The sequence below is a fragment of the Notamacropus eugenii genome, chromosome 4 (assembly GCF_028372415.1).
Source record: "Notamacropus eugenii isolate mMacEug1 chromosome 4, mMacEug1.pri_v2, whole genome shotgun sequence".
In the NCBI taxonomy this organism is placed as follows: domain Eukaryota; kingdom Metazoa; phylum Chordata; class Mammalia; order Diprotodontia; family Macropodidae; genus Notamacropus; species Notamacropus eugenii.
In genome coordinates this window covers 53,424,188-53,436,522 of record NC_092875.1, presented here as the reverse complement: position 1 = coordinate 53,436,522, position 12,335 = coordinate 53,424,188, and the positions used below count along the sequence as shown (strand labels likewise).

General features: G+C 37.8%; 1 long non-coding RNA gene across 3 annotated transcripts in view; it reads right to left on the bottom strand.

The window, feature by feature from the left end:
- Positions 1-276: 276 nt before the first annotated feature.
- LOC140499499 (uncharacterized) overlaps positions 277-12,335 on the bottom strand; it is a 40,836-nt gene continuing 28,777 nt past the window's right edge. For 2 of the 3 annotated variants that reach the window (XR_011965466.1, XR_011965465.1), the window contains one exon: positions 277-3,990. This is a non-coding gene — a long non-coding RNA (uncharacterized lncRNA). The remainder of the gene's footprint in view (positions 3,991-12,335) is intronic. The other variant, XR_011965467.1, reaches the window with a different exon arrangement.

Genomic DNA, 12,335 nt, shown 5'->3' with positions numbered 1-12,335 from the left:
ATATAAATTCTTAAAGGAAAAAGAAATTAGAGAGAAATAGAAAGTAAAATTATAATGCTGGGAGACCTTAATTTACCCCCTCTCAAGCCTCCGTAAATAAAACCAAAAAATAAACAAAACATAAAAGACCTGAATAGGATTTTGGGAAAGTTCGATATGACAGATTTCTAGAGACTATTTAATGAGAGTTGAAAGGAGTGTATCTGTTTCAGTTGGCATACACAGGAGGGCCTGCTGCATAGGTTCTTAGATCTGCATTTCTAAAAGAAATGCAACTTTTGAGGGGTCAACAATCTTGTTTAATTACATACCAATAGAGAAAATACAAGCAGAGAAATAAAGACCAACAGACAGGGCTTCTGTCTGACCATAAACAATACATTCATCACAGATCAACAGAGAAATCCAAGTGTTTATTACATACATACATAATTACCAGAGAGAGAAGCACCAGCACCTGAGATTTCAAAACCAGGGGTCTTCTTAACAGCTATCCAGAGTCTCATCTGGCCAAATGAACACTTCCAATGAGTGTGCCCCAAAGCAAAACCTCACCTCAGGGTATATGTACACTTTTCAAAGCTGGAGGACATCACAACCATTATGAACCAGTGCCTCATTAGAAATTAACAAAAGGTATGGGTTTTCCTACAAAACAAATCTCCCCTAATCAAGCTTTCCTTAATGGCTAGGCCCAGTAATGGGCAGGAAAGATCTTTAACTCTCATTAACATAATTAACATTACAATTGGGCATGATACATTCACAAAGATTAACCATGTATTAAAGAATAAAAATCTCACAAAAATATAGAAAAATTACATACATCTTTTACCAACCATAATTCAATCAACAAAGATGCAGGATATGAAATAAACTCATGTAAATCATCAGCATTTCTGTATATAACCACAAAAGATTCTTACTTTTTTTTATTCATTATTCCAAATCTATATCTAAGACAAATGGACCAATTTACAACTCCACCAATAGTGCATGAGGATCTCCATCTTCCCAAAGCTTTTCCAACACTGACTATTCCCCTTTTTTTCATCTCTATCAATTGACATTATATGAAGTAAAACTTCAGAGTTGTTATAATTTTAATTTTTCTCACTACTAGTGTCTTTGGGCATGTTTTTATGTGGTAATTTATAGCTGGTATAGTTCTTTTAAAAACTGTTTGTTTCTATACTTTGAGCAACTTACAGATAATTACTATGCCCATTTTCCAGATGAGGTGCTTGGGCTCAGAGAGATTAAGTGTCTTGCCCAAGGTCACAGAGCTACAGAATGTCTAAGGTACATAGGTTTGATTTGATGTCAAGTCTGACACTTTCCTCTAATTTTTTAAAATAGTCTTTTATTTGAAAATTTATCAAAGTGAAATTTTACCATGTTTCTTCTCTTCATCCATGTACCTATCAGCTCCCTTACAGATTCTTATGGGTTAGTCAGGTATGATTTCTTCCCTCCTTCCCTCCACTAGGTAGTGTTTCCTTTAGTGTTCAAAAACCAGAATTAGAATGCATGCCATTTCCCCTTGTCCTATGTTCACTTTAAGCCTTATTTTTCTAGAATTCTTGACTTCCTTACCCTTATTCTCCTGCTACACACAAATGAAAGGCCTCTTTTCAGCTCTAGCTCATTAAAATTCTATCACTCTCCATTTCAATTCCTTCCTGGAATCTAGAGATGCTAGACTCAATCTAAAGATGTTGGAATTCTGGGCTCAAAGCCAGGACCCCAGGCCTCAGGATCTGTTTACTAATTGAGATACTTTCTCTCAGGAGACCACAAGTCCAGAAATGCAGAGGGCACTGAAATATTCTTAAGAAGTCTCCCTGGAATCAAGGTAGCCAACACCTGAACCTTTGTCCCCTGGGAGAGGAAGGAACAAAGTCTGTGTTTGTACTGGGCCCTAAGGTAAGGATATCTCTTGCCTCCGCAGCTTTCTTTGGTCTGCTGGAGAGAAAGTTAATTGGGACTGAGACTGGGAACCCTGGAGGCTAAATTGGCTGAGCCAGACCTTGACAATGGGATGTTAGGGTCAAGGTACAGTTTGTCCAGCTGTGACTGATCAGAACAATACGGAGGCCCATGAGGCTGGGTACCAATAGTCCCTTTGAACATTTGGAATGGAGATGTCTCTAAATTTGGGCATCTCATGTTTCTTTTGAGCTACTGCAATTCTATTTTGCACCTTCTCTGATGAGGGCATGTCATCCTGGGTGGTCCTGTACCAGTATTTCCCACGTCTCACAATTGATTCCAAAGTTCCTCAGAGAGACCTTGAGAGCGTCCTTCTATTGCTTCTGCTGGCTTCCATGTGAGCATTTGCCTCATGCAAGTTCTCCACAAAATAGTCTTTTAGTCAAATGTATGTTTGCCATTTGAACAATGTGACCAGCCCATCGGTTGTACTCTCTGAAATAGAGTCTGGCAGTTCAGCTCAAGAAAGGACCTCAGTGTCCAGTACCTTATCTTGCTAGGTGATCTTCAGATTCTTCCTAAGACAATTCAAATGGATTCAGTTTCCTGGAATGGCACTAGTAGACTGTCCATGTTTCACAGGTATACAACAATGAGGCCAGCACAAAGGCTCTGTAGACCTCTGGTGAGCAGTCTAATACCTCTCTTTTCACACTTTTCTTCAGAACCTCCTGAACACTGGGTTTTCTCTGGCAATATATGTGTCAATCTCTTCATCTATGAAGACATCCCTGGAAAGTATACTGCCAATGTAAGTGAATTTATCTATAGCATTTAAAACTTCTCCATTTGCTGTAAATGACAGTTCCAATTATGGATGGTGGGGTGCTGGCTACTGAAGCACATGTGTTTTCCTAATGTTTTTTGTTAGGCCAAAATTAGCACAAACAGTAGAAAAATCAATTCATATTTTGTTGCATCTCAGCCTCAGAAGCTGCACTGAGTGTACAATCATCTGGGGGGCCTGGGGAAGTCACACATCAACTCTGCCTCCACTTGAATCTTGGCTTGTAGCCTTTTCAAGTTAAATAATTAGCCATCAGTGTGGTAGCTACCCTTGATGCCATTTTCATCCTTGTTGAAGATGTTTAACAACATTACTGAAAAAACCATGCTAAAAAGCATGGGAGCAAGCACACAGCCTCCACTGGTGACTGGGAAAGTGCTAGAGAATCTTACGTTATCCAGAACCAAGCAAGCATGGTCAGGAACTGATGTACAACACTGATGAACTTCCTTGGGCAACCACATTTTATCATGGTTTTCCACAAGCCCTCATAACTGATGGTATAGGACTTGGTCAGATCTACAAATGTTGTGTATAGACCTCTGTTCTGCTCCTGAGTTGTCAGGCAGCAAACACCATATAGACAATTCTTAAGTTCTTTCTGAAGCCACACTGGCTCTTAGGTGTGGCTTCCAAGGGAATGAAGGAGCAGCTTATTCAGGAGGAATTTGGCAAAAATCTTGCTGGCTAAGAGAGAGACCCCTGCCCCTGCTGTGATTGCCACAAGACAGTTTATTTCCTTTTCCATTATAGCGAAGGACAATGGTGGCATCCTTGAACTCCTGGAGAACAGCCTCCTTTTGCCATATAACCTAGAAAATTTCAGTTAGCTTTTGTAAGACCAGCATACCTCTTCCCTTGTAAATCTCAGCTGGAACAGAATCAGCATCAGGTGCTTTGCCACAGGAGAGGAGCCTAACAGCATTCAAAACTCTTCTTCAAGGCAACTGTTAGTTATCAATTGATCCCACTGGTGTGGGAGAGAACATTGCTGTTCAGTCACACTCATGTCTGACTCAGTCACCCCATTTGGGGTTTTCTTGGAAGAGATATTGGAGTGGTTTGCCATTTCATTCTCGACCAAATGAGGAAAACAGGATTAAGTGACTTGCCCAGGCAAACATGACTAGTAAGTGTCTAAGGCTGGATTTGAACTCATGAAGATGTCTTCCTTATTCCAAGCCTAGTGCTCCATCCACTGCACCACCTGGCTGCTCCAGGAGACGAGAGGTGAGAATAATTGAAAATGCCAAATAATCTAAGCAGAAAATCTAGAATTTAGGGCAATAAAAGACCTTTGAGGTCATCTAATCAAGCTCCCTCTTTTTACCAAGAAGGAAACAAGCCAAGAGGGTTACATGTCCTAAGGGACATAGGTAAGTAACTAAAGCAAAGATCTGAACCCAGGTCTTCTAAAAGTTATGATCTTTCCATTGTTCTCAGGTTCCTCCTTTTTACTTGGCTTTGGGCGACATGTTACATTTGGGTTAAAGGCAAGTCAAACCACCAAGTGTTCATTCATTCATACATTCATTCATTCATTTATGATTTTCCAGACAGTAAATCTGGGTGGGATTTTATGTTACTGTCATTTTTTTAAATTATTGGGGTGGAGCCAAGATGGCAGAGTTAAAGCAGTGGCCTACTTGAGCTCTCCCCCTAAACCTCTGCAAATACCTGTAAAAAATGATTCTAAACAAATTTCAGAGCTGCAGAACACACAAAATGACAGAGTGAAACAAATCTTGAGCCCAAGACAGCAAGGAAGGTTGGCAGAAGGCATCTATTGAACCAGGATGGGAGTGCAGTGGTCTGGCATGGGTCGCGCAGCAAAGACAGGGCTGGTGCAGGCCTCAGTGAAGGGGGGAAGTGGAGGGAGTGGAAGAGGGGAAGGGGAGAAGGGAGGGGAGGGGAGAGGAGAGGAAAGGAGAGGAATGATATCTCAAAAATAAAACTAAGGGGTGAGAGGGGAATATATTGGGAGGAGAAAGGGAGAAATAGAATGAGATAAACTATCTCACATAAAAGAGGCAAGAAAAAAGTTTCACAATGGAAGGAAAGCAGGGGAGGTGATGTGGAATGAGTGAACCTTACTCTCATTGGATTTGGCTTAAGGAGGGAATAATATACACACCCAACTGGGAATCTTACCTAGTAAGGGGAAAGGGGGTTAAATGGGGGGAGGGTAGAAGATAGAAAGGAGTGCAGATTTGAGGAGGGCATATTCAGAAGCAAACACTTTTGAAAAAGGACAGGGTCAAAGCTGAAAATAGAGTAAGTGGGGGGGTTTGATAGAATGGAGGGAGATATAGTTAGTCTTTCACAACATGACAATTATAGAAGTGTTTTGCATAACTACACGTGTATAACCAATATTGAATTACTTGCCTTCTCATGAATGAGGTTAGGTGGGGAGGGAAGAAGGGAGATAATTTGGAATGCAAAATTTTGAAAACAAATGTTAAAAATTGTTTTTACAAGGGGGGCAGAACCACGATGGTGGACTAGAAAGATGGACCTGCTCTAGCTTTGGCCCCGTAGCCCATAAAATACCTGTAAAAAAATGATTCTAAACAAATTTTAGAGCAGCAGAAGCCAGAAAGTGACAGAGTAAAACAGATTTCCAGTCCAAGACAGCCTGGAAGGCCAACAGGAAAGGTCTATCACACCAGGCTAAGAGCAGACCACAGTCCAGCCTTGATCATGTAGCACAGACAGGACTGGAGCAGGCTTCAGGGCATGGAATCACCAATAGCAGCTTCAGTTCCCAGATTTCTCAACCCACAAATGCCAAAGACAGCTTCAAAGGTCAGTGAGAAAGCTCTTTCACCTGGGTGAGTGGGAAGCAAGGTCTGGTCCCAGCCCTGGCCCCAGAGCAGTGGCAGCCACTGCCACAGTAGCACCCACTTTTGGAGCCCTGGGCCTAAAGACCCTCAGGGAATTGAACAGCTGATCAGAGTCTCAGTTCTGAGTGGTGGTCCTGGGGTGAGGAGGAGTGCTGGCATGGGGGAGCTGGTGGTGGCTCTGGAGAGGGAATTCTACTTGAAGATCCTGGGCAGAACAGAGTGCTTGTGGTTGCTCCCAGACCAGAGTGCAGGCCAGGAGAGGAGTAAACTCCTCTCCCTTGACTGTGCCACATTGGAGGAACTGAGAACTTACAGGTTCCTAGTGTATACCCTCTACTTGACAAAGGACTCAAAAGTCAAGTAACTGGTTGGGAAAATGCCCCAAAAAAGGGAAAAAAATAAGACTATAGGTTACTTTCTTGGTGAAAAGGAATTTTCTTCCATCCTTTTGGATGAGGAAGAACAAAGCATACCATCAGAGGAAGACATCAAATTCAAGGGTTCTACATCCAAAACCTCCAAAAAAATGTGCAATGGTCTCAGGCCATGGAACAACGCAAAAAGCATTTTGGAAATCAAGTAAGAGAGGTGGAGGAAAAATTGGGAAGAGAAATGAGACTGATGCAAGAAAATCATGAAAAGGGAGTCAACAGTTTACTAAAGGAGACCCAAAAACATGCTGAAGAAAATAACAGCACTAAAAATAGACTAATACAAATGGGAAAAGAGGTCCCAAAATCCATTATCACCACTATTATTCAATATGGTTCTAGAAATGTTAGCTGTAGGAGTAAGAGAAGAAAAAGAAATGGAAAGAATTAGAATAGGCAAAGAAGAAACTAAGTTATCACTCTTTGCAGATGATATGATGATATATTTAGAGAATCCCAGAGAATCAAGTAAAAAACTACTTGAAATAATAAACAACTTTGGCAAAGTTGCAGGTTACAAAATAAACCCACACAAATCATCTGCATTTCTATATATTACTAACAAAGCCCAATGGCAAGAGATAGAAAGAGAAATCCCATTTAAAGCTATGGTAGACACTATAAAATATTTTGGAGTCTACCTGCCAAAACAAACCCAGGGACTATATGAACACAATTACAAAACACTTTTCCTACAAATAAAGTCAGATCTAAGTAAGTGGAAAAACATCAGCTGCTCATGGGTAGGCTGAGCCAATCTAATAAAAATGACAATTCTATCTAAATTAATTTACTTATTCAGTGTCATACCAATCAAACTATCAGATAATTATTTTCTAGAGCTAGAAAAAAATAATATCAAAATTCATCTGGAAGAACAAAAGGTCCAGAATATCAAGGGAACTAATGAAAAGAAATGCTAGGGAAGGTGGCCTAGCTCTACCAGATCTCAAATTGTGTTATAAAGCAGTAATCATCAAAACCATTTGGTACTGGCTAAGAAACAGAAGGGTAGACCAGTGGAATAAGGTAAGTACTCAAGACACAGTAGTCAATGAATACAACAATCTACTGTTTGATAAACCCAAGAACCCTAGCTTCTGGGATAAGAACTCACTGTTCAACAAAAACTGCTAAGAAAATGGAATAACAGTATGGCAGAAACTGGCATAGACCAATGTCTGACACTGTACACAAGAATAAAGTCCAAATGGGTATATGATCTGGGTATAAAGATTGATACTATAAACAAATTAGTGAAGCAAGAAATAGTGTATTTATCAGATTTATGGAAATGGAGAAATTTTTGACTAAACAAGAGATAGAAAACATTATGGAGTGCAAAATGGATAATTTTGATTGTATTAAATTGAAAAGTTTTGCACAAACAAACCCAATGCAACCAAGATTAAGAGGGAAGCAGAAAATTGGGAAAGAATTTTTGCAACTAGTGTCTGTGATAAAGGCATCATTTCTAAAATATATAGAGAACTGAGTCAAATGTCCAAGGATACAAGTCATTCCCCAATTGATAAATGGTCAAAGGATATGAACAGGCAGTTTTCAGAGGAAGAAATTAAAGTTATCTATAGTCATATGAAAAAATACTCTAAATCACTATTGATTAGAGAAATGCAAATCAAAACAACTCGGAGATACCACATCATATCTGTCAGATTGTCTATCATGGCAAAAACAGAAAGATGATAAATGTTGGAGAAGATGTGGGAGAGTTGGAACACTAATTCATTGTTGGTGGAGCTGTGAGCACATTCAACCATTCTGGAGAGCAATTTGGAACTATGCCCAAAGGGCTACAAAAATGTGCATACCCTTTGACCCAGCAATACTGCTTCTAGGATTGTATCCCCAAGAGATCATAAAAATGGGAAAGGGTCCCACATGTACAAAAATATTTATAGCAGTTCTCTTTGTGGTGGCCAAAAACTGGAAATCAAAGGGATGCCCATCAATTGGGAAATGGCTGAATAAATTGTGGTATATGAATATAATGGAATAGTATTGTGCTATAAGAATGAACAGGAAGACTTCAGAGAGACATGGAAAGACTTATATGAACTGATACTGAGTGAAAGGAGGAGAACCAGGAGAACTTTGTACACAGCAACAACCACAGTGTGCAGGGAATTTTTCTGGTAGACTTAGTACTTCACTGCAATGCAAGGACTTAAAAAATTCTCAATGGACTCTTGAGGCAAAATGTCTTCCACATTCAGAGAAAGAACTAATGGAATTTGATTGCAGAATGAAGCAGATCATTTTCTTTTGTATTACGTTTTGTTTTGTTTTATGATTTCTCTCATTCATTTTAATTCTTTGATGCAACATGACTAAGATGAAAATGTATTTAATAGGAATGTATGTGTAGAACCTATATAAAATTGTATGCTGTCCCAGAGAGGGAATGGGGAAGGAGAGGAAAAATATAAGATATATGGAAGTAAACAAATAAAAGATATATGTAAACATAAAGTAAAGATAAAGTAAACAAATGAAATAATTTAATTTTAAAAAAATAAATAAAGATTTTTAAAAAGAGGTCCAAAAAGTCAATGAGGAGAAAAATACTTTAAAAAGCAGAATTAGCCACATGGCAAAGGAGGTTCAAAAGCTGACTGAAGAAAATAGTTCTTTAAAAATGAGAATGGAACAGATGGAGGCTAATGACTTTATGAGAAACCAAGAAATTATAAAACAAAACCAAAAGCATGAAACAATAGAAGACAACGTGAAATATCTCACTGAAAATACAACTGACCTGTAAAATAGATCCAGGAGAAATCATTTTAAAATTATTGGTCTACCTGAAAATCATGATCAAAAAAAGAGCCTAGATATCATCTTCAAGAAATTAACAAGGAAAACTTCCCTGATATTCTAGAACCAGAGGGTAAAATGGTAATGGAAAGAATCACCCATCACCTCCTGAAAGACATCCCCAAAGGAAAATTCCTACAAATATTTTGGCCAAATTTCAGAGTTCCCAAGTCAAGGAGAAAATATTACAAGCAACCAGAAAGAAACAATTCAAGTATTGTGGAAACACAATCAGGATAATACAGGATTTAGCAGCTTCTACATTAAGGGATCAAAGGGCTTGGAATAGGATATTCCAGAGATCAAAGGAGATAGGACAAAAACCAAGAATCACCTACCCAGCAAAACTGAGTATAATACTTCAGGGGGAAAAATGGAATTTCAATGAAATAGAGGACTTCCAAGCATTCTTGTTAAAAAAAATCAGAGCTGAATAGAAAATTTGACTTTTCAAATACAAGAATCAAGAGAAACATGAAAAGGTAAACAGGAAAGAGAAACCTTAATGAACTCATTAAAGTTGAACTGTTTACATTACTACATGGAAAGATGTTATGTGTAACTCATGAGACCTTTTTCAGTATTAGGGTAGTTAGAGGGAACATATATGTGTGTGTGTGTATGGGTATGTATGTGTGTATATATTATATACGTATAAGTATGTATATGTACATGTGTGTATGTGTATGTATATATGTGTGTGTATATACACACACACACACACATACACACACACAGAGGGCACAGGGGGAGCTGAATATGAAGGGAGAATACCTAAAAAAATAAAATTTACTGTTGAATGGAATGTACTAGAAGTAAGAGAAAGGGAGAGGTAGAATGTAGCAAATCATCTCACATATAAGAGGAAAGAAAGAGCTTCTATAATGGAGGGGAAGAGGGGGGAGATGGAAGGAAATATGTGAGTCTTACTCTCATGGGATTTGGCTTAAGGAGGGAATAACACACACTCAATTGGATATGAAAATCTATTTTATCCTGCAGGAAGGCAAGGGGGAAGGAGATAGGAGAATGATGATAACAGAAGGGACAGCAAATTGGGGAAAGGGAAAATCAGAAGTAAACACTACTGTGGGAGGACAGGTCAATGGAGAGAATGTAATAAATGAAGGGCAGGATAGAACAGAGGGAAATGTGGTTAGTCTTTTACAACATAAATATTATGGAAGTACTTTGCATTGTTACACATGTATGACCTATTCTGAATTGCTTGTTTGCTCAATGAAGGTAGGTGGGGAGGGAGGGAGGGAATATGGAACTCAAAGCTTTAAGAATGAATGCTAAAAATTGTTTTAGCATGCAACTGGAAATTAAGCTATACAGGTAAAGGAGTAATCTTCTTTGCCCTACAGGAAAATAGAGGGGAAGGGGGATGGAAGAAGGGTGAGTAATAGAAGGAGGACAGACTGGAAGAAGGGGTGGATGGGGTGCATGTTGTCCTGGAGTGGGGGTGGGAAGAGATGGAGAGAAAATTTTGAATTCAAATTCTTGTGGAAGTGAATGTTAAGAACTGAAAAATAAATAAATTATATATTTAAAAATTGTTTTTACATGCAACTGAGAAATGATATGTCGGCAATCGGGTATAGAAATCTAACTTGCCCTACTAGAAAGTATGGGGGAACGCGATAAGGGGGTGGAGAGACAAAAGGAAAGGCATACTAGGGGAAAGGGTAATCAGAATACATGCCATATTTGGGTGGGGGGAGAGGAGATATGGGAAGAAAATTTGGAACTAAAAATCTTGTGGAAATGAATGTTGAAAACTAAAAATAATTTTAAAAATTGAAAAAAATTAACTTATTTTAGCATTCTTTTTTTAAAAAAAACATTGAGTTCTGAATTTTCTTCTTCCCTCTCATCTTTCCACAACCCATCTAGAAGACAAGAAAAGTGATATTAGTTATATATGTGAAATCATATTTCCATATTAAGTCATGTTGCAAAAAAAAGCAAGAAAAATAAAGTGAAAAAATATACTTCAATTTGTATTCAGTTTTATTCTCTGGAGGTGGATAACGTTTTTCATTATGAATCTTTTGGAATTGTTGTGGATCATTATATTGATCAGAGTAGCTAAGTCTTTCACAGTTGATCATCACTCTATCACAGTTATTATGTACATTTTCTTGACTCTGCTCACTTCACTATGCATGAGTTCATATAAGACTGCCCAAATTTTTTCTGAAACCATCTTGCTTGTCATTTCTCATAGCACACCAGTATTCCATCACAATCATATGGTTCAGTTTTTCAGTCATTCCAAAATGAATGGGCTTCTCCTCAGTTTCCAATTCTTTACCACCACACACACACAAAAAGATTTGTTATGAATACTTTTGTACATATGGGCCCATTGTTTTCTTTTTTGGGGGGGAGGGGGGTTATAGACCTAGTAGTGGTATTGCTGGATCAAAGGGTATGCAGCTTCATAAAAGGGAATTTCGATTTCTATCTCTTCCTGCTGGACTTTGCTGATAATGTATAGACATGTTGACAGTAAGATATGATGATACCTACCTTATGATGATAAGAAAGAGACTGTTATTTCTTCATTGTTTATTCTAATTCCTTCAAGATTATTTTTGTCTTAGTGCTACAGCAAGCATTTCAAGTACAATAATGAATAATAGTGATGACAATAGGCATCCTTACTCTACTCCCAATCTTATTGGGAAGGTACCTAGCTTAGCCACATTACAGAAAATTTTCCGCTCTTGGTTTTAGATAGATACTAATCATCATTTTAAATAAAGCTCCCTTTAATTCTTACAATTTCTAGTGTTTTAAACAGGCATGAGTTTACTTTGTTGAAAAGTTTCTGTATCTATTGAGATGATTATATGATTTTTTTGATTATTTTTGCTTCTGATGTAGTCAGTTATGCTGGTAGTTTCTCTAATATTGAACCAACACTACATTCCTAGTATAAATCCCACCTGGTCATAGTGTATGATCTTTGTGATATATTGTTGTAATTTCCTTACAAGTATTTTATTTAAAATTTTTGCATCAATATTCATTAGGGAAATTGGTCAACAGTTTTCTTTCTCTATTTTAGTTCTTCCTGGTTTACGTGTTAGCATCATATATGTGTTATGAAGGGAATTTGGGAGGACTCCTTTACTTATTTTTTTCAAAGCTGATATAGTATTGGTATTAATTGTTCTTTAAATGTTTGTAAGAATTCATTTGTGAATCCATCTGGTGATTTTTTTTCTTTTAGAGAGCTCATTTATGACTTGTTCCATTTCTTTTTCTAAAATAGGGTTATTAAGTATCTATTTTCTCTTTTGTTAATCTGGACAATTTATGCTTTTGTAAATATCTATTCATTTTACTTAGATTGTCAAATTTGTTGGGCAATAATAATTGAGCAAAATAGTTCTAATAATTACTTTAATTTCATCTTCATGGTGGTGC